Source organism: Mustelus asterias, chromosome 17 (assembly GCF_964213995.1).
Source record: "Mustelus asterias chromosome 17, sMusAst1.hap1.1, whole genome shotgun sequence".
NCBI lineage: Eukaryota > Metazoa > Chordata > Chondrichthyes > Carcharhiniformes > Triakidae > Mustelus > Mustelus asterias.
Genome location: NC_135817.1, coordinates 48,932,364 through 48,955,734, shown reverse-complemented (window position 1 = coordinate 48,955,734; position 23,371 = coordinate 48,932,364). Strand labels below are relative to the sequence as shown.

Sequence of the window (23,371 nt, the reverse complement as noted above, 5' to 3'; positions counted from 1 at the left end):
CTTTCAGCCCCACTACTCAGGATCCCTCCCCCCCCCCGAATCAGTTTAAACCTCCCTGCATGGCCTTAGCAAATTTACCCCCCAGGATATTGGTCCCCTTCTGATTAAGGTGTAGACCATCCTTCTCATAGAGGTCACACCTTCCCCAGTACGAGCCCCAATTGCTTAAGTACCTGAACCCCTCCCACCTGCACCATCCCCTCAGCCATGAATTCAAACCTTCCCTCTCCCTATTCCTCTCTAAACTATCCCGTGGTACAGGCAAGAGTCCAGAGATAACCACTCTGTCAGTCTTGGCCTTTAGTTTCCACCCCAACTCCATAAATCCCTGCCTAATATCCCCTTCCCCTATCCTCCCTATGTCGTGTTGTCATGGACATCTTTCTGCACTGTAGATTTCTATGATTCTATGATCTGAGAGTCTGCCTGTTTCCCAGGGTCGTTCAACCACCTCCTCTTCGGCAGGCGTTAATGTATTGAGGTCAGGGACACTGCCATCAGTCGTCTAGCACTCCCTGATATTATGCACTCCCTTGTTCTGCAGACTGAAGTATTATCTCAATGGGCAGCAAACCCCATTAAGAGCAAGCAGATCTGCAGGGGTTGGCCCCTCGTAGAGGCAGAATGATGCTACTGGCTTGTCGGAAGTAGGTTTGGGTGCAGTTTACATATGACACTGGAAATACAACCCCTTGAGGCAACTTTTTTCTCACCCCGCTGCACAACTGACTGGGCCTCTCAACTGTGCATACCAAATTGGTTGGTTGCCTTTGATTGCATCCTACCTCCGAACACAAGTTCCAATCACACCCGGACACTCATCCCTGCAAAAAGTGTCCATCTTTCAGGAAAAGACATGTCCTATGAATGCCTGAATCAACTTCTTTCATGTCCACATCCTCTTCCACAACATAACACAGAAATAAAGATGTTCCATGAAGAAATGTGCCAAACAGTACTTTGAGCAGAGCTGATTAAGATTGGCAGTAAAAGTCCTGACTTAAACACAAATGTTATTTAAAGAACAACATGGAGATAGAAAAATACCAACACCAGTATATGAGTTAACTAAATGTCCTCCTCCAAGCTATATTGAACCTATCGATGCATGTTACAGCTTTTATCACCATACTTATATTGGAGTTAATTATCTGGTGTAGGTTTAGAGTGGAAGTGAAGGGGCATGGGTCAGATAAGTTTGTCACAGTCCTGTGATCCCATTTACATGAAGAGATAACTACATTTGATGCATCTTAAAAGGGACTGATAGTTTTTTGGTAGGAAAACATAGATGCAGTTCAGAGTGAAAATGTGAGGTTGTAATTTTAAGGGCCAATCTGTACTGCTGTTTTTATCACTGCAAGTCAACCAGAGGATGGTGAAAGGGGGGGTGTCTAACTGAGCAGAGAAGCCCTTTGTATTGTTCCTTGATTCCCTGGGTCTACATTTTCACAGACAAAGTGATCTGGGGTGTGTGCCAGTGGGAATATTTGAATTATTTCCTAATATAGAAAACGGTAAATTCCACAGGCATCCATATATAGGGTGGCACGGTAGCACAGTGGTTAGCACTGCTGCTTCATAGCTCCAGGGACCTGGGTTCGATTCCCGGCTCGGGTCACTGTCTGTGTGGAGTTTGCACATTCTCCTCGTGTCTGCGTGGGTTTCCTCCGGGTGCTCCAGTTTCTTCCCACAGTCCAAAGATGTGCGGGTTAGGTTGATTGGTCAAGTTAAAATTGCCCTTACTGTCCTGAGATGCGTAGGTTAGAGGGATTAGTGGGTAAATATGTAGGGATATGGAGGTAGGGCCTGGGTGGGATTGTGGTCGGTGCAGACTCGATGGGCCGAATGGCCTCTTTCTGTACTGTAGGGTTTCTATGATTTCTAAGCACCACAGTCATACCATATAAATTTGCCACAGACATTGGAGTTAGCAGCAACATTAGGTAAAAAAATACTTTGTTACAGAATATAATGCATCAGTGACGTTTAAACATTCATATTGTATTGAAAATTTTGTCATGTATTAAAAATGAAATGAAATGCATTCACTTAAATCTACTAGCAAAAATTAAAGCTGTTTCACTATTTGACTTATAGCGCTTGCGGCACTTACATTCAATAATATTAGAATATGGCTGAATTACTTAAGTTAATCAGTTCTGTTGCCTCTCGTTGGTTAAGTTAGTATTTAATTTACCGGAAGTAATAACTTACTGCTCTGTTAAACTTATCTTGGAATATTTCGAGCAATTTTAAACTGGCATTATCTCCACCATTAAAGCAAGCCAGGTACCTATAGGGTCTGAAAACTTGCACAGTAAAACAGTTTCAGACCTATTTGAATTAGATGCCAAGGACCGGAATTTTCCCATCCCGCCCACTACGGAAACCATGACGGGTGGTGGGCAGACCATGCAAAGGTCCATTGACCTCTGGCAGGATTTTCCGGTTTTGGGGTGAGCGGGGATGGAAATCCCACCCACTGTGTCGGAGAGAGAAATTTCATTTATACAGCACCATTCACCCAGGGTCTTCCTTAAGTTTCACATTAACAGTTACAGTAGTTGGGTCATGGTTAATGGTGTAATTCATGGGAAATATATATATAAAACTTCCAAAAAGTGTTGGAAAAGCTCTGCAGGTCTGGGAGAAGAGTCATACTGAACTCAAAACATTATCTCTGTTTCTCTCTTCAGAGATGCTGCCAGACCTGCTGAGTTTTTCCAGCACTTTTATTTCAGAGCTCCATCATCTGCAGTATTTTGTTTTTATTTTACTGATGAATTTTACTTCATTCCGACAAAGGGATTGCTTTGATTTGCAGCCAAAGAACACAATCCACAGCTGTATCTATGGGTAATATACAGCTACTCTGGAATTCTGCAGCACCTTCATGCCAGTTTTTGTCACGTGCCCAATCAAATCCTGCAGCAAATCTTTGTGGCATATTACACTACACAACTACACTACGCACATGTACGTCGTAAGGAAAATGTAAAACAGCAGCAATTGTTATATTAGTAAAGCACAAACTAGGAAAACAATAAGTGATCTATCAACTTGCAGTATCTGATAAGGAAAGGAGATGGAAATATAGAACAAAAGCTGATATTGCAGCCAACAAGATTAAACGAGCCCATCCTTTAACAGATCATTGAATCATTTCTTACAGTGTGTGCCCATGGTGATGGCCTCAGTACCCAAGGGTCAAACTCATCTTGTCTGTTCCTTACTGATAGGTGTTTATTCAAATTAATTCTAAATATATATTGTGCAGCTTAAACATTTAGGGTTTTCAGGCAATGTTTCTCTCTCTTGTTGACACATTAGCCAGGATTTTCCGACCCTACTAGCCAGCAGGATCTTCTGGTCCTGCCAAAGTCAGTGAGCCGAATCTTCCCGAAAAAATTCTAAGGGCTAAACGAGCGAGAAAAGGGGAAAGTTTCAGACCCGTTTTTTGGGCGAGTTTGAAAATGCCAATCTTATGCACTCTGACATTATTTTGGATAGAAGGGGCGGAGTCTAAGCTTGCCAGAGATGCCACCCTTAGACTGCTTGGGGCGCCATTGTGTAGGCGCCCTGATCTCCCACTGAACTAGAAAACCCTTTTTGGGCATGTAGCCAATCACGCCAGCAAAACAATGCCAGGAAGACGGCTTACGATACGAGATCGGTTCACACCCAGCTCAAAAGCCTCACATGCTATCTTCCCAGTTCACTGCACCAATCGACCGGTGCAGCAGGCTGGAAGTATTGGGCCCAATGAGTTTTGGTTGGCTCGCCACATCCACTGCAGGAAAACCTGCCTCAATGGGACAAGAAAATGTTTGGCCAAAATGGCTAGTCATGTATCTAAAAATGAACCAGGGAGTGAAAGATAGTATCCATCCTTCTATCTACCATTTCTTTTAGCAGGATCAAGGTGCAGATGTTGGCATTGCTGTCTCATATTCCAAACATACCTTGGCAAGCTTCCTTGAGCATGATGAGGAATTAAATATCATTGAAATGCTTTGAGCAGAATATAAAGAGATAAGATGCTGGATATTCTTCCCCTGTCCCATATGATATCTGATGGGATAGCAGCAGAACTGGAGGCAAAATCAGGTGGTAAAACCAACAATTGCAGTCTCGCTCCAAGCTCGATTTTCTTGCCCCCATTTCCACTTTTCGTGCCCCAGTGAGGTGGTGGGAGGAGGTCAAAGTTCCTGGTGGAATTTTCTGCCAATTGTCTGTTTGACAGCAACTCCTACTGATCATCTGGTTAAGGGTTTGATAGACACAAAGTGGCATTGATAACGACACAATTTCTGTGAAGATAGCAACAGGGCTTAGTGCTGGTAGGTTCATTCATCTTTAGGTTTCTTCTGTCCTTTTCTGTTCCTTCACCTCCTCTTCTGGTGCCACAGCAGTGGTCCCACTGCAGCTTTATTTTCCAGCCCAAGCAGGGACAGACTCCCTCGGTGGAGATCACACTCAGAGCTCACCCTCCAAGGCAAATGACCTCAACCAGAGAAAATGGGTCATGGTTCCTGAGCAGTCTAAGGCGAAGTGTAAAATCCCATCACGATACCACTGCAAAAAGGAGAAAGCAGCTCAAATTAATTGCGCGGCTACTTATCAACATGTTTCCATTTTTGTTCCATTTCAGGTACTGTCAGAAAATGATACATTCCAAGGTGTATCACTGATTTGATTAGGAACTTCAATTTCCACCCTGACTGTTCAACAGGAAGAAGGTAAAATCAATCTCCATTGCCAGTCAATCTGTCACAATCTTATCGGTCACTAATGGACTCGGTTTGCTAGCCTGTGCTACAAATAGATGTATTACTTATTTATATTTAACATTAACTGATTCGCTGATCATGTGACGGCACTCAACAAAGCGCCATATCTTACAACTATTTGGCCTGCTTCCAAGTTTCATTTAACTGGTATCTTAAAAGAAACGTAAAATAAAAGATTTGCTTCTGTGACAGGACTAATTGAAGCATTGCCAGTTTAATCAAACATAATAGAATGTATAGCGAATAATATGTGACTGAACAAAAATACTCTTTAAATATAAATTCCCAATATCACTATGTTCTTTGGTAAGTATGTAGCCTCTGTCCATTTCTCTCGAAATGCCTGCATTAATATTTTTGTAATCAATAATCATGAACAAGGTCATTCTTTGTGCTTGTCTTTAACAAATATTCTGTTAATATCATCAGAGCGATACATTACAGTTTTATTAAGACTAATTTGGTTTAAATCCAATACAAACAGATAATAAATTTGAGCTAATTTCTTTTCTATCTACTCCTATATCTTAAGGTCTTATGGTCATACTATGGTCAATATTCACACTAATTGTTATCCCATTGCAGCAAAAATAGCAGTACACAGAAAAATGCTTGTTTTTCAGAAAGCATTGCAGTAATGGATTCTCTTGTAAATATAATTGTGTTGATACTTTTAAAACAGGAACAAAAACTTGCATATATATAACACATTTAACAGAGTAAAATCGCGCAAGGACCATTATCAAACAAAATTTAATACCGAGCCACCCAAGGCAAGAATATCAAAATAACAAAAAGCTTGGTCAAAATTTCAAGGCATGTCTTAAAAGGAGGAAGGAGAGGAAGTTAAATGAATGGTTCAATGAGCAAAGAGCTGAGGACCTCAGCAGCTGAAAACTCAGCAGTCAATTGTGAAGTGATTAAAATCGAGGGTGCGGCACACTAGAGGCCAGAGTTGGAGGAGCGTAGATATTTTGAACAGTTGTGGGGCTGAAGGAGGTTACAGAGATAGGGAAGGGAAGGCCATGAAAGATGTGAAAACAAGGATGAGCATTTTAAAGTCAAAATGTTGCACCACTGAGATCTAATGCAGATTAGTGAACACAGAAGTGATGCGTGAACGGGACTTGGTGTGAGTTAGGATGTGGGTGGCAAAAGATTGAATGGGCTTACATTTATAGATGGTGGAAAATGGAAGGCCGGCTATGGGTACATTGGAATAACCAAGTCTAGAGGTGACAATGGATGAGTGCTTCAGCAGCAGATGAGCTGAGGCAGGAGGACAGCCAGGTACTATTACATTAATGGAAGTAGGCCATCTTTGTGATGTATGATTAGATGCTCATCTCTGGATCAAATACAAACAAGATTGTGAGAAATCAGATTGATACAGTTACAGGGGAAAGGATGGAGTTGGAGATTGGGGAACAAAGCTTGTGATTGGTACTGCAAACAATAGTTGACATCTTACCAATATTTAATCAGAGGAAATTTCTGCTCATCCAGGGCTGAATGTTGGATAAGCAGTTTGTTGTCTATTTGAATAATTGATGGGGATTGATCTCATTGTGGCATTTATTATTGCTACTTTAAAATGGATTAGCATCCGTGTAACCATAGTACAGACAGGAATAAATGTAAAGCTCAAATAGATGCGCTATATGTAAAACACACAATGTGAAATACAACCCATTTATTTTTTATTTTCCTGTCATAATACTGACATACCACTGTACAGCAGCTTCTAGATGGATAGATGTATAATGCTGCTCAACTTGGCTCAATGAAAACTTGGTCAAATTATTCAAATTCACCACCTGAATGAACAGAAATGAGTCACTGGTCCATTGAAAATGAACATGACTTATTACACCAGTGGAACATGACTTACTTTATTACACCAGTGGCAATAAAGGGCAATAAAGTGTATAACAGTGATTAAACAAAGGTCCACAAGTGATCATGTAATACTAATCCTGAACTGATGTGTCGGTATAAATTCAAAATTGATTTCATTGGCACCGAACTGTCTTTGTCAAAGATATATCAACATTTCACAGTCACTACTCTGTAAGATGTCAACTGAGTTCCACAATGTAGTAAAAAGGGTTAATAGCTATTATGTTAACAATTAGAGTGCACCATGTGCATGTGTCAGATCACATGTAATTAGAACCTGAGGGAAGACAGATTCTAATGATGTCCAGTTGAAGTCACCTCTGTCTATAGTGTATATCGTCAATAAATGTTCACTATTTTGCAGCAGCATGATTTCAAGCTCTCTTCTGTCAAAGGCTACAAGAACCCAATCATGCTAATGATACATGGTGGCAGCAGCCTCTGAACAATTTACTAAGAACTTCAACCAGCACCAATAAGGACAGGAAAAGTCATCAGCCCAGCAGAACACACTCGAGGAGCGTCTGCAGCAGGAGCAATCGGTACCTAACCAATACCGGACTACCACAGCAACCAATTAGAAGTACGCAGATATACTGCAAAAGCCTTTCCTCTGGCCAATCCCCTGGAGCTTGTGAAGGGTTTTGACCAAGCTTTGCACTGAAGAAACTGGCATCGCCAATTCTGTTGAGGTCGGACTACCCCTGGACCCTCAGAAACAAGACAAGGATCAGATCAATGTTCTCCCTCACGCAATGGTAGCTGTGTCGAAAACATTTTAAGAAGATGATGGAGTTGATGAAGAAATTGCTAAATGTAAAGAAGTCATCAAACCCTTCCATTCCTGCTTTAGCCGATGGTGCAATATTATAACTGACTGTTCAGTTCAAGATCATGATGTGGAGATGTCGGTGTTGGACTGGGGTAAACACAGTAAGAGTTTTAACAACACCAGGTTAAAGTCCAACAATGAGTGCTGGTTGATCTTGAACTGTAAGAGTTTTAACAACACCAGGTTAAAGTCCAACAGGTTTATTTGGTGGCAAATGCTAATGGCATTTGCTACCAAATAAACCTGTTGGACTTTAACCTGGTGTTGTTAAAACTCTTACTGTTCAAGATCAACCAGCACAGCCAGGAACTCGGAGAGAATTTGTTTTTTGCAAAAGAAACTCTATTCATGTAAAACCTGAAAGACACATTATAAAACATTTCAAATTGTTATAACATTAAAGTGTAGTGATAGTCACATTTCCTTCATAGATCAAGATGAACTCTGAGGTGCTTCAGTTCAGTAATGAAAACATTACAAACATTTCAATATTTTCATTACAGAGAGTGGAATTCTTTACAAACTATATTCATTGGTCACACACTCTGAGGTGCTTCAACAAAGTTATGTATTGATTGCTATGCAAATACCCTGGATCACTGAGCAGATAACTAAGCGTATGGGACATTGAGAGAGACGTTCATCAGAAACCACACCATACTGTGGGTAATCAATGAAGCATTGTCAGACTGCTTTCTTTTTAATTTTTACTCCATTCTTTAAGTTACAAAGCCAATGCTCAGAGTGGAGTGGGCAGACCCAAATCCATCTGCTTGCTTGCTCCAAAAACCAAATTCACAATGAATCCAATTCATAGTACCCACAAGAGAGTCATATAAGATCCAAGCTGACAAGATACAGCATTGCAGCCCGATCTGACACTTGATCTTAGCCAAAAGGCCGAGAAGTGATATTGTCAGACTTCTTACAGTCCAGAGACAATTACACTTTCTCTAAGCAATACAATTAGCCAAACAGGCTCAACGTTTCAAGCCAGGGTGATAGGGAACCAGCCTGGGAGCAGACCGCTAACTCAGTCCAATTCGTGAACTATAGGGCTACCTGTATACCCACCAGAAAATAGAAACAGTATGAAGAGGGCACGTTCGGCACCATTGTTCCATATCCGTGTTGTGGCAGAAAAAACCTGATTGGCGCGAAGCTTGGCTAGCCATGAATGCAGAGTCAAAAACAGAAAAGGCTGGGAAATCTCATTAGGTCTAAAAGCATCTGTGGGGAGAAACTAGAACTAATGTTTCAAGTCTGGATGACCCTTCGTCAGAGCTGCAGGAATGCAGTGCACTGCTCCTACTTCAAGAGGAGACATTTTAAAATAGTATGCTGGAATAGCAGAAAACATACAGTGGCACAGTGGTTAGCACTGCTGCCTCATAGTGCCAGGGACCCAGGTTCGATTCCTGTCTTGGGTCACTGTCTGTGCCGAGTCTGCACATTCTCCTCGTGTCTGCGTGCGTTTCCTCCAGCTGTTTTGGTTTCCTCCCACAGTCTGAAAGATGTGCTGGTTAGGTGCATTGGCCACGCTAAATTCTCCCTCAGTGTACCCGAACAGGCGCCGGAGTGTGGTCGCTAGGGGATTTTCACAGTAACTTCATTGTAGTTAATTAATGTAAGCCTACTTGTGACTAATAAATAAAAAATCAAATCAAACAGTATGCAAGAAATAGAAGATAGAGAGGAACACAAAGTGTCTTTCTTGGATGAGGTTGTAAGCTCTAAGGATATCTTTTGGATTGCAGACATCATAGTCAATGGCCACAAACCCAAGTTTAAGTTGGACACTGGTGCAGGAGTGTCCATTCTGTCTGGTACAAAAGTCTGAATTTCTCCATCTGAACTGCATGGTCCAGGGGGCACTGCGTTCAATGTGTAAGGGCAGGTGACTGCCACACTTGGCATTGAGAAAGTGAACTTACAGAATTACCTTTGTATCCCAATTCAGGAGTGCGCATTCCTGAGCTGGAGATCCTGCTTGGATTTACAACTTCTTTATGAGGTTATTAAGACCTTATCAACCCGAGCAAACTAAATAAATTCAGTGGAAAATTGCCAAAATTGTTTATGGGCCTGTGGAAGCTCCACATGGCTTACCACTTTACTTTAAAGCTAAGTGCCACACTTAGCAAGGAACGAGCTGAAAAAGGGGCTTAGGAGAGCTAGGAGGGGACATGAGAAGTCCTTGGCGGGTCGGATCAAGGAAAACCCCAAGGCTTTTTACTCTTATGTGAGGAATAAAAGAATGACCAGGGTGAGGTTAGGGCCGGTCAAGGACAGTAGTGGGAACTTGTGTATGGAGTCAGTAGAGATAGGCGAGGTGATGAATGAACACTTTTCTTCAGTGTTCACCAAGGAGAGGGGCCATGTTTTTGAGGAAGAGAAGGTGTTACAGGCTAATAGGCTGGAGGAAATAGATGTTCGGAGGGAGGATGTCCTGGCAGTTTTGAATAAACTGAAGGTCGATAAGTCCCCTGGGCTTGGTGAAATATATCCTAGGATTGTTTGGGAGGCAAGGGATGAGATTGCAGAGCCTTTGGCTTTGATCTTTGGGTCCTCACTGTCCACGGGGATAGTGCCAGAGGACTGGAGAATGGCGAATGTTGTTCCTCTGTTTAAGAAAGGGAATAGAAATGACCCTGGTAATTATAGACCGGTTAGTCTTACTTCGGTGGTTGGTAAATTGATGGAAAAGGTCCTTAGGGATGGGATTTACGACCATTTAGAAAGATGCGGATTAATCCGGGATAGTCAACACGGATTCGTGAAGGGCAAGTCGTGCCTCACAAATTTGATTGAATTTTTTGAGGAGGTAACTAAGTGTGTTGATGAAGGTCGGGCAGTTGATGTCATATACATGGATTTTAGTAAGGCCTTTGATAAGGTCCCCCATGGTCGGCTTATGATGAAAGTGAGGAGGTGCGGGGTAGAGGGAAAGTTGGCCAATTGGATAGGTAACTGGCTCTCTGACCGAAGACAGAGGGTGGTGGTGGATGGAAAATTTTCGGATTGGAGGCAGGTTGCTAGCGGTGTGCCGCAGGGATCAGTGCTTGGTCCTCTGCTGTTTGTGATTTTTATTAATGACTTAGAGGAGGGGGCTGAAGGGTGGATCAGTAAATTTGCTGATGACACCAAGATTTGTGGAGTAGTGGATGAGGTGGAGGGCTGTTGTAGGCTGCAAAGAGACATAGATTGGATGCAAAGCTGGGCTGAAAAATGGCAAATGGAGTTTAACCCTGATAAATGTGAGGTGATTCATTTTGGTAGGACTAATTTAAATGTGGATTACAGGGTCAAAGGTAGGGTTAGAACATAGAACAGTACAGCACAGAACAGGCCCTTCGGCCCACGATGTTGTGCCGAGCTTTGTCTGAAACCCAGATCAAGCTATTTCCTCCCTCTCATCCCGAAGTACTCCATGTGCCTATCCAATAGCTTCTTAAATGTTCCTAAAGTTTCTGACTCCACTATCCCTGCAGGCAGTCCATTCCACACACCAACCACTCTCTGCGTAAAGAACCTACCTCTGATATCCTTCCTATATCTCCCACCATGAACCCTATAGTTATGCCCCCTAGTTACCGCTCCATTCACCCGAGGAAATAGTCTTTGAATGTTCACTCTATCTATCCCCCTCATCATCTTATAAACCTCTATCAAGTCTCCTCTCAACCTCCTCCGCTCCAAAGAGAAAAGCCCAAGTTCCCTCAACCTTTCCTCATAAGACCTACCCTCCAAACCAGGCAGCATCCTGGTAAATCTCCTTTGCACTCTTTCCAGTGTCTCCACATCCTTCTTGTAGTGAGGTGACCAGAACTGCACACAATATTCCAAATGTGGTCTCACCAAGGTCCTGTACAGTTGCAGCATAACCCCACGGCTCTTAAACTCAAACCCCCTGTTAATGAACGCCGACACACTATAGGCCTTCTTCACGGCTCTATCCACTTGAGTGGCAACCTTTAGAGATCTGTGGATATGAACCCCAAGATCTCTCTGTTCCTCCACATTCTTCAGAACCCTACCTTTGACCCTGTAATCCACATTTAAATTTGTCCTACCAAAATGAATCACCTCGCATTTGTCAGGGTTAAACTCCATTTGCCATTTTTCAGCCCTGATCCCTGTGGCACTCCGCTGGTAACGGGTTTCCAGTCCGAAAATTTTCCATCCACCACCACCCTCTGTCTTCTGTTAGATAGCCAATCGGCTATCCAATCGGCCAAACTTCCCTCTATCCCACACATCCTTACTTTCTTCATAAGCCGACCGTGGGGGACTTTATCAAACGCCTTACTAAAATCCATCTGAAGACTGTGGAGGAACAGAGAGATCTTGGAGTCCATATCCACAGATCTCTAAAGGTTGCCACTCAAGTGGATAGAGCTGTGAAGAAGGCCTATAGTGTGTTAGCTTTTATTAACAGGGGGTTGGAGTTTAAGAGCCGTGGGGTTATACTGCAACTGTACAGGACCTTGGTGAGACCACATTTGGAATATTGTGTGCAGTTCTGGTCACCTCACTATAAGAAGGATGTGGAAGCGCTGGAAAGAGTGCAGAGGAGATTTACCAGGATGCTGCCTGGTTTGGAGGGTAGGTCTTATGAGGAAAGGTTGAGGGAGCTAGGGCTGTTCTCTCTGGAGGCTGAGGGGAGACTTAATAGAGGTTTATAAAATGATGAAGGGGATAGATAGAGTGAACGTTCAAAGACTATTTCCTCGGGTGGATGGAGCTATTACAAGGGGGCATAACTATAGGGTTCGTGGTGGGAGATACAGGAAGGATATCAGAGGTAGGTTCTTTACGCAGAGAGTGGTTGGGGTGTGGAATGGACTGCCTGCAGTGATAGTGGAGTCAGACACTTTAGGAACATTTAAGCAGTTATTGGATAGGCACATGGAGCACACCAGGATGATAGGGAGTGGGATAGTTTGATCTTGGTTTCAGATAAAGCTCGGCACAACATCGTGGGCCGAAGGGCCTGTTCGGTGCTGTACTGTTCCATGTTCTATGTTCTATGGTATTTTTATTAACTCCTCGAAAGGCCTCCTACCCTCTGTTGAAAAGGGTGAGGTGAGAGATCAACTTCATGCTAAACGAGGGAGTGATATCGCCAATAACAGTGGCACAGTGGTTAGCATCACAGTGCTAGGGACCCTGGTTCAATTCCAGCCTTGGTCACTGTCTGTGTGGAGTTTGCACGTTTTCCTCGTGTCTGCGTGGGTTTCCTCCGGGTGCTCCGGTTTCCTCCCACAGTCCAAAGATGTGCAGGTTTGATAGATTGACCATGATAAATTGCCCATTAGTGGCCCAAAATGTGTAGGTTAGATGGATTAGCCATAGTAAACGTGTGCGGTTATAGGGATAGGGTGGGGGAGAGCAAATCACCTACCTGAATCTCAATATGTGAAATGTCTGTGCTTCAGTAATGACATCCTCACTGAAATTTATTATCTACTCCAGCCAAAACTCCAAATCGAGACCAAAGCAAAGACATCATTGCCTTTGAGGTCAATGAGGTTGCCTTTGAGGTTGCTTGTGTTCCCCTTCTATTCCCTGTGCAGCACATTCCCAATTACTACATGGCCACACATCCGGGAACATTGCTAGTGGGTTGAACATAAACAGCAAATCATGTAACGTTATAGAACAAAGAACAAAGAACAAAGAACAGTACAGCACAGGAAACAGGCCCTTCGGCCCTCCAAGCCTGTGCCGCTCCTTGGTCCAACTAGACCAATCGTTTGTATCCCTCCATTCCCAGGCTGCTCATGTGACTATCCAGGTAAGTCTTAAACGATGTCAGCGTGCCTGCCTCCACCACCCTACTTGGCAGCGCATTCCAGGCCCCCACCACCCTCTGTGTAAAAAACGTCCCTCTGATGTCTGAGTTATACTTCGCCCCTCTCAGCTTGAGCCCGTGACCCCTCGTGATCGTCACCTCCGACCTGGGAAAAAGCTTCCCACTGTTCACCCTATCTATACCCTTCATAATCTTGTATACCTCTATTAGGTTATGCCTGGTATCCTGGCAGCAGTCATGATGCCTTCATTCTATGGCAGTCCAATGCCGGTGAGGGAGTGATACACTAGAATCTCTCAATTTTAGTGTAGGACCAAGTTGAGATAGTATGCACAAGGCGATGTGCACACTGTTAGTGACATTCTGCACAATGGGGATGAGTGAAGATCTGCACTCCCTCTGCCTGCTTGTCATGATGCCTTCATTCTATGGCAGTCCAATGCACCAGCTGCATCTGAGTCACCATGGCAAACAAAAGGGTGGCTACTGGCTGACAAGGGCTGCCTCTGACCTGACTTGAGGGGCTGAGTGGCCTACTCATGCTCCTAATTCATATGTTTGCATCCGTGATGGTCTGCTGCATGCTGCGCAACTTGGCCATCGTGAGTTGACTGCTCTGGCCACCAGCTACACAGTGAGCAGCTGAGGAGGAGGAACAAGAGGAAGGGAGATGACATACCTAGAGCCCCTTTCTGTCCAGGCTTTCCATGCAAAGCTCATCTGACTGCAATACCATAAAACAAGCACTCCATAACAAATTTATAAGTGAAATCATGCCATCTCTCATGTGCATTTCCTTTGAGTCTGTCATCCCTGTTCTTTTGCCTGGCCTAATGCTACCCCATTGGTTTTAGGATTCTACTATCAGAAAGGTTCTACTCTCACCATATTTGTTGTAAACAATGGGTATCCTGTTCAAAAATAATTTATTTTCTGTACAAAAACTTACAATTGCAAACTTTTGTTCAATACTGATTCAGAAGTGTGACTACATTACATCCATATAATGCAATAAGTTTGTAGCTTATTTGACTTAACAGCAGAATTGGAAAAATATCATTAAAGGTTTTAGATTAGGAACTCTATCATCTGGCTTTTAAAGAGTTGGAAGTATTGCCTTAAGTCGCTTAATGATAATGAAACTGACTTCCAGCGCTGAAGATATAACGCTGTTGGAGCATAAAGTCTCATAGGTTAATTGGATGTGACCTCTAAAATTGGTCAAATTGCTGCTTTGAGTTGTCTGGTAGAAATTACTTATCTGGGTGCTAAGCCCATATAGAAATATGCAAAACGGCGCTCGCATTGTGAAAAATGTTTGCCGCCTGGGCTGCATTTTTCTGCCTGGCTGTAATTGGATGGTTAAATTATCACTCCAATGCTCCCTGCAAAATGTGATCTTGCTGTTTTCACATACATCATACAAATCATCATACAAATTGCACAAAATGTATATCATCCGGCTCCATATTTGCTATTTGCATTGTGTTTTTGTTTATTCTGCACGCTCAGCAGAATAATAAAAATAATTATTAAAAATCCGTGTTGATGGTATTTTTTTTGTGCTGAGTGCCTTTAGCTGTGCATTCCTTCAGCATTCTGGAGGCTCTGCTGGCTTTCCAGCAATGCACAAAGATTTTATCACACAATGTTAACAAAGAATGCTCATCTTGAACAATGAATTCAGGGGAAGGTATCAAAATGCAAAATACTAGCACAGCTTTTGTCAAAAAAATAAATTTATATTTTACAAAATCTAAGACCTAACCAATAAAATTTTCAAAATGTATTCAATAATTTATGACCCAAATTAAACATGACCACATTCCCACATCATAAATTGTCTGCACGGCTCCTGCACTAAGTACTTCTCTGACTTGATTTCAATGCAGCAGGTTTTTAATATTTTCAACTGGAAAGGTTTAAATAGTGTTTTGAAATTTCTCCAAGCTAAATGCTGTAGTGATATTAACAGAATGTATAAACTTGAGATCATTATCTTCTGTTATGATCCGTCAGGCTGGAATGTAAGTTATTCACAAGCTTTTTTAAGTGTAGCCATTTTGAATCAGGTGTCAGAGAAGGTGGCTACGAAACTCCTGTCAGTTTAATTGTTTATACCAGCAGCAATTGTATGGTTGAGTTCAGGGACAAACACACTTCCTTCCTGCTCAGTACAGCATTTGAAACTTATGAGGACAGCGTAGCAGACTGAGTGGCTTCTTAAAAGCCATTAAAGGTTTTTTTTATTTCATTCAAGTGATGCGGACTTCGCTGGCTAAGGCAACATTTATTGTCCATCCCTAATTGCCTTTGAGGAAGTGGTGGCAAACCGCCTTCTTGAACCGCTGTAGTCCATGGGGTGAAGGTACACCCACAGTGCTACTGGGGAAGGAGTGCCAGGATCTTGACCCAGAAACAGTGAAGGAACGGCAATATACTTTACACTGCAGCAACTCACCAAGGCTCCTTCACCAGCGCATTCCAAAGTCATGACCTCTATCACCTAGAATGACAAGGGTAGCAGATGCATGAGAACACCACCACCTGCAAGTTCCCCTCCAAGCCACACACCATCCTGACTGGGAACTATATCACCATTCCTTCGCTATCATTGAAACTTTCTTCCCAGTGGATGGTGGACCTAAAACATATTGGGGCTGAATTCTCCCATTTTGAGACTAAGTGCGGTGGCGGCTGGCTCCAGCGGTGTCCTGCCAATCAGAATAGCGGGATCCTGCACCAGATTTTTCACGAGGAACGTTATTAATTATGCACAGGTGAGCTCCCCCTGACTCTCCTGGTGGGCCGGCAGCTGATTCGCCTGCCCACCCTCAGCTGACAAGTTCGAAAGTTCTCAGCGCCATATTTAAACACCAGTCCAGCACACTCATAGCACTCTTTTCAGCCCACCTGTCTTCACCAGACTGTACAGGATGTCAGAAACTTAGAGGGAAAAGGCTAGCAGCCTCAAAAAGAAGTCTGTTCCTCAATTCAAGCACCCTCTCCCTGAACCCATCACTTGCGAGGATCCCCAGCCCCACTGGACTCTATCCATTGAAATGGAGTCTTCATCCATCCCTCTTTCCAGTAAACAATGTGGGATCCTGCGCACAGCTTTGATCACCTTATTTGAGGAAGGACATAAACGCATTAGAGGCATTTCAGAAAAGATTTACTAGATTGATTCCAAAGAGCAGTTCAAGCTGATACTTTGCTGGAGTTTGGAAGAATGAGAGGTGATCTAATTGAGGTATAGAAGATGCTAAAGGGGATTGACAGGGCAGACGTAAAGCAGATGTTTCCCCTTGTTGGACGTTCTAGAATGAGAGGCTGCAGTTTTAGGCCAAAGGGTGGCAGGATTACTTCACTCAAAGGGTCGTGAATCTTTGAAATTCTCTACCCCAGAGTGCAGTGAATGCCAGAACACTAAACAAATTTAATGAGGAGATAGATAGATTTCTAGTAAAGATCAGTTTGAAGGGTTATGTATGGAGAGCATGCAGGAAGGTGGACATGAGACAAAGATGAGATCCACCATAATCACATTTCCCCCTTATCTTGATTTTGCCACAGCCCCTCACCCTCCCAACCTCACCTTGCCTGGCCACTCCTGGCCAAATTTTGAACTTTTGTTACAGTGGCTGCATGGGTCCCACAGCACAGTGCTGTGCAGATACACACTGCTGTGTGGCACCAGGGGCAAGAAGACCCTTGTACTCCCCAACCCCAGATGTTGTACTAATCCAACTTGGTGGGGAGATGCCAGCGTTGGACTGGGGTGGACACAGTAAGAAGTCTCACAACACCAGGTTATAGTCCAACAGATTTATTTGGAATCACGAGCTTTCGGAGCACTGCTCCTGCATCGGGTGAGTGGAGAGGTGGGTTCACGAACACGACATATATAGACAGAGACACAATTGCAAGGTAATGGTTGGAATTTGAGTCTTTATAGGTAATCAAGTCTTTACAGGTACAGACAGTGCGAGTGTAGAGAGGGATAATCACAGGTTAAAGAGGTTTGAATTGTCTCAAGCCAGGACAGTTAGTGAGATTTTGCAAGCCCAGGCAAGTCGTGGGGGTTATAGGTAGTGTGAAATGAACCCAAGATCCCGGTTGAGGCCATCCTAATGTGTGTGGAACTTGACTATCAGTTTCTGCTTGGCAATTCTGTGTGGTTGTGCGTCTTGCAGGCCGCTTTGGAGAACGCTTACCCGAGGATCGGAGGCCGAATGCCCTTGACTGCTGAAGTGTTCCCCGACTGGAAGATTCCTGCCTGGTGATTGTCACATAGTGTCCGTTCATCTGTTGCCGTAGCGTCTGTATGGTCTCGCCGATGTACCACACCTCAGGACATCCTTTCCTGTAGCGTATGAGGTAGACAACGTTGGCCAAGTCACATGAGTATGAACCGTGTATCTGGTGGATGGTGTTCTCAAGTATGATGATGGTATCTATGTCGATGATCTGGCATGCCTTGCAGAGGTTGCCATGGCAGGGTTGTGTGGTGTCATGGTCGCTGTTCTCCTGAAGGCTGGGTAGTTTGCTGTGGACAATGGTCTGTTTGAGGTTGCGCAGTTGTTTGAAGGCAAGTAGTAGGGGTGTGGAGACGGCCTTGGAGAGATGCTTGCCTTCATCAATGACATGTTGAAGGCTCTGAAGAAGATGTCGAAGCTTCTCCACTCCGGGGGAGTACTGGACGACGAAGGGTACTCTGTCGGTTGTGTCCCGTATTTGTCTTCTGAAGAGGTTGGTGCGGTTTTTCACTGTGGCGCGTCGAAACTGTCGACCGATGAGTTGACTGTCATATCCCATGATAGTCTGTCCTGCTATTGTCAAGTTTATGTGTGATAATAATGATGGGGATAAAGCTAAGAGGAAGTCAAGCTCTTTTCTAGTGTCCTGACAAAGGATTACAGGCAGTGAATAATTGTGTTAATGTAAACATTTTGGGTCCTAGATTCCACTGCATTGTGAACCTAATGCTTATATCTGGACTCTGGGCTAAGATGTTCTTCAGCATTAACTCAGCTGGAGTTTATGGGCGCCACAGAGAAGGCATGGCAGATGCTAAATTATTATTATAGATGCCTACCTTTCATGCATAGCTGAAACTCCAGGGCCCAGCCTCGTGTGGGAGTCGGATTGTCCACATGCCCCCTTCCAAAACCCATCAATGTTCCTATAGACCCCCAGGGAAGGGGAAAATCCTCCCAAATCTTTCAAATAAAGTATCAAATATTTTGCAAGTTAAGGCCACTTGATTGATCACGCCAGTGGAGCCCACATAGGCCTTTGCATGGAGACTGGTATGATACCACTGACTCAGTGTACAAAACATCATTACACAGTAGCAAATGAGCTCAGGAGCAGAACTCACAGCTTAGGGAGTTAACTCTTAGAGTCTTCATTTACCTTGAAATGGGTTGTTGGAACTTTCGCCCATTACACAACTTCTATAAACAGCAGAAACTTGCAGCTCAATCATGAGTAGGTTATCACTGACAGCTTAATAAACAGACATTTTTAATCTATTAATAGAAATATATGCAAGACACTGAAATTCCACAGGGGTACTAATGATCTTCTGTGACTCAGACAGGCGACTGGGGGAATCCCCATGTAACTTCAGGGCTCCTTATATTTTCATCAATAGCTCAAAAATGTTTCTCTTTATTTAATATGACAAGGATTGCTGTAAGTTATTAGTGACAATATATTAAGAAATTATGTTAATTAGATTGAATTAATATATGTAAGTTTGGGTATTTAAAAAATAATAGTCGACATTGGTTACAACATGTACGTTTGGGCTTTTTGGAACTTACACAATATGACCAGCAAAGACTTGACCCCAGGGAATAGAATACTGTGCTTTGCATAAAGCATGTATAATTAGATTATGTATATACATATATTATACGTGTGATCGTAGTTTTGGTGAAGCATTAGCCTACTAAATTAAAAGTAGATGGAATTCTAATTCACGTCTCGCAACCAAACCTTTTATATTGCGATTTTTGTTCAATTTAAGCCAAGATGTTTTACTAAATTTTCTTGTAGGCAATTGTGTCTGACTTAAATATAAATGAGCATGCATGAACAGCAAGTCATGCACAATTCTGTCTGTGCTGCTTTTTTGAAGTGCTGGCAGTCTGAGTGTTGCTATTTTTAGTACCCACAAAAACCTAAGTTCAACAACAGTGAGAAAATCTATGCAAATCAATGTATAATATTCTAAAACATATATATATTACTTGTCAGATTGGGGGCAGTGCATGCATAGCTACACTTAATTTGTGCCTCCCTAACTGCCCTTAGAATATGGTAGAGCAGAGGAATAGGTCTAACTCAGGATGGTGTGTGACTTGGAGGGGAGCTTGCAATCTTGGTGTTCTCTCTGTATTCTTGATCTTGTCCTTTCTGGTCAAAGATCAAGGAGGTGCTGTCAAATTAAGCTTGTGTTTGGTAGTTATAACTGTGTGCTAGCAGTCAAGAGGATGGATATTAAGGCCAGTGGCGAACTACTCTGTACAGCCTTTTGTATGTTGTTGCAGCTGCACCAATCCAGGCAAATGGGGAATAATCAATCCATTGCCCTCTTCAATTTAACATAGGAACATAGGAACAGGAGAGGCCATTTGGCCCACCAAGCCTGCTCTACCATTCAATTAGGTTATGGCTGATCATCTACCTCAATGCCACTCTTCTGCACTATTGCCATGTCCCTTGATGCCATTAGTCTCCAGAGATCTATCAAATTTTCTCTAGAACATGCTCAATGATTGAGCTTCCACAACCCTGTGGAGTAGAGAATTGCAAAGATTCATCACCCCCTGAGTGAAGAAATCCTTTCTCACCTCAGTCTTAAATGGCCTGCCCCTTATCCTGCGATTATGTCCCCTGGTTTTAGACTCACCGGTCAGGGGAAATATCTTATCTTTATCTACCCTGTCACACCCTGTATCAATTTTGTAAGTATCAATGAAGTCACCCCTCGTTCTTCAAAACACCAGGGAATACAGACCTAGTCTCCTCAATTTCTACTCATAAAACAATCCTGCCATGCCAGCAATTAATATGGTGAATCTCTGTTGCATTCCCTCAATGGCAAATATTTCCTTCCTCAGATAACGGGCCCATAACTGTGCACAATACTCCAGGTGAGGTCTCACCAAGGCTTAATATAAGTGCAGAAAGACATCCTTACTCTTATACTGAAACCCCCTCACAATGAAGGCCAAAATACCACATGCGTCCCTAATTGCTTGCTACATCTGCATGCAAGATTTTAATAACTCATGGACAAAGACACCTCGGTCCCTTTGGACAGCTGCACTTACCAACCTCTCACCATTTAACACATGTTCTGTCTTTCTGTTTTTTCTACGTCCTAACTTCACACTTATTCACATTATATTCCACCTGCCATATTCTAGCCATTCACTTAGCCTGTTCAAGTCCCCTTACAACCTTATTGCATGCTCCTCACAACTTACAATCCCGTCATCAGAAAATTTGGAAATATTACAATTGGTCCCCACCACCAAATCATTTATATAGAATGGATCTAGCACCAATCCTTCTGGTACCCCGCTAGGAACAGCCTGCCATCCTGAGAATGATCCGTTCATTCCTACTCTCTGCCTGTTACCTAATTATTAATCCTCCAATGCCATACATTTTATTCACTGCCTTCCTGTGTGGGACCCTATCAAAAACCTTCTGAAAATCCAAATACACCACATCTACTGGTTCTCCTTTATCCATGCTACAATCAACATCTTCAAAAAACTCTGACATGTTCATCAAGCATGATTTCCCTTTCATAAATCCATGCTGACTGCTCAGTTTTATCATTCTTTTCTAAATGTACAGTTATCAAATCCATTATAATAGATTCTGATATTTTGCCTACTGCTGACATCAAACTACATCAGTTCTGTAACTCTCCATTCCCCCTCTTCACTCCTTCTTAAATTGTGGGGTTACATTTGCTACTTTTCAGTCTGCAGAAACCTTTCAAGAATCTGTAGAATTTTGAAAGATAACTACCGATGTATCAACTATCTCTCGAACCACCTCCTCCAACATTCAGGGATGAAGCTCATCTGGTCCATGGGGTTTATCAACCTACAACCCATTTAATTTTTCAAGTTTTTACTAATACTAATTTATATTATTTCCTCAGTTTCACAAGTTCCTTGGGTTGCCTAGTATTTCTGGGAGATTTTCTGTATCTTCTGTGAAGATAGACACAAAATAACTGCTTAGTTTCTCCACCATTTCCCTGTTCTCCACTATAGATTCTCCTGTCCCCACTTGTTACAGACCTACATTTGTCCTTTCTAATCTTTTCCTTTTTACATACATAAAGAAGCTTTTACAGTTCGTCTTCATGTTCTTTGCTAGTTTGCATTTATATTCTCTTTTTCTTTTCTTAATCAGTTTCTTGGTCCTCCATTCTTGGGTTCTATGTGTTCCCAATCCTCAGGCTTGCCACTTATTCTGGCATCCTTACAAACCCACTTTATTTGATCTAATGCAATCTTTAACTTCTTCCATTAATCATGATTGGTTTACTTTGTCTTTTGGGTGTTTGCGGCTTTAAGGAATGTATATCTGTTACAGGCTGTGAGATATTTTTTTAAATACCAGCCACTGCCTACTCATTACTGATATCCACCCTCTGGCCTGATTTTGTAGTTATGTTGTTGACGTGGCTGGTCCTGTATTTTAAAGTTTCCAGTCATTAGTCACTGCCTTATGTTGAGGGCAAGGGATTTGGCAATGATGGTGATTTGAAGGTCAGGGAGAGACAATTTGGGTCTTTTCTGAGATGATTATTAATGTTGGTCGGCATGTTAGTTTTCAGTTGTTAACCTAAGCCTGAATGTTGTCCAGGTGTTGTTTTAAATTGGTGCAAATTGCTTCATTATTGGAATTGTGCATGAATGTGAATACTGTTAAATCATTCTTAGCCTTATAATGGAGGGACAGCAATTGGTAAAGCAATTGTACATGGTTGGATCAAGGATGCTGCCCTGACAAAATCCTTTAGCAACATCCTAGAAGTGTAATGATTGACCTCCAACAATCACTATCTTCAACTGTGTAAGGTATGACTACAGCCAAAGGAGAGTTTGATCTGCATAGAGCTCAGTTTTATGAGAACCCCTTGTGCTATACCATAACCATTTCAAGGCAATCATTGTCATCAAAAGGGAGCCTGCCAGCGCTTTTGATAAATGCTAGGTGATGCTGTAGCAGGATTGCCACAACAATGTCGGAACAAGTGGTGAGGGATCTTCAAGAGACAGAACAGCCCTAAATTTAGCAAGAGTTGTAGACCTAGGCAGATTGGAGAGAAATTAGGCTTCTTTCTACTCTCTTTCTCTTTGTTTTCAAACTTCAGGATCATTACTGCCACTGCCCAGAACTAGCACCACTTTCTATTAAGCAGTCTTGGATAGCAGCAGTAACAGGAGAAGACAGGAGAAGAAATGGGATAGTACAATGGCTTCAGCAAAGTCCACGAGGTTGGCCTCTTGGAATATCAGCTCCCTGATTGAGGCCATAATTGCCTACCAATCAGGGAGCTCATACTGCAAGAGGCTAACCTCATGGGCCCCGTTGAAATCTTTTCAGATAGAAGATCAAGTCATGCGTTTTGCTGACATTTATATTCCAATGATTAGGGAAAAGGTGTCCTGCAATGGATGTGGAGGAGGAAAATATTGATCAGCCAGAAATGTGGTGGTGGTCCTCACCACACATTTTTAGCCCCTTTCCACCAATATCCCACCCAGAATCTTACAGGATAAAGCAGGAAAAGTTTGACACTGGAGTATGAATTCACAGCGGGCTATTTGCCATCATTTAGATGTGGCAGATGGCTGCAATAGCCAAGATCAGTGTCAGAATGTCTCATAAAGATCTCCTTCTGGCCCTGGCGCATATATTAGTCTCTGAGGACATACAGACCTTCATTCCAAATGGCCGTGCTAAAATCTAGCTATTTATGATGAG

General features: G+C 42.7%; 1 pseudogene; it reads right to left on the bottom strand.

The window, feature by feature from the left end:
• Nucleotides 1-8,226: 8,226 nt before the first annotated feature.
• Nucleotides 8,227-8,436, bottom strand: LOC144506733 (U2 spliceosomal RNA; annotated as a pseudogene).
• Between the last annotated feature and the right edge of the window lie 14,935 nt (nucleotides 8,437-23,371).